The sequence below is a fragment of the Phalaenopsis equestris genome, unplaced genomic scaffold, assembly GCF_001263595.1.
Source record: "Phalaenopsis equestris unplaced genomic scaffold, ASM126359v1 Scaffold000864, whole genome shotgun sequence".
NCBI classification, from domain to species: domain Eukaryota; kingdom Viridiplantae; phylum Streptophyta; class Magnoliopsida; order Asparagales; family Orchidaceae; genus Phalaenopsis; species Phalaenopsis equestris.
The window spans coordinates 146538-146786 of NW_018165304.1; positions in this window are offsets into that span (position 1 = coordinate 146538).

Genomic DNA, 249 nt, shown 5'->3' on the forward strand with positions numbered 1-249 from the left:
AAATCTCTATGAATTAACTCCCAGAAAAGAAATTTCAAAACTTGCCAATATTTTCAGGGCTCTTTTCTAAGTCCTCTCTTCTTTCTTTTATAGTTTTCCAAGAGGTGCCTTGGGATCTCTTCAAAATGTGTCTTGATTCGATGTATTTGCCCAAGAGGTGCATCCTTTCATGATAATTTTCGTCCATAGTTGTTCCAACCACATGTTATGCCAATGGGTGCCTCAAAAACCTCTTCGAAATTCGTGAAA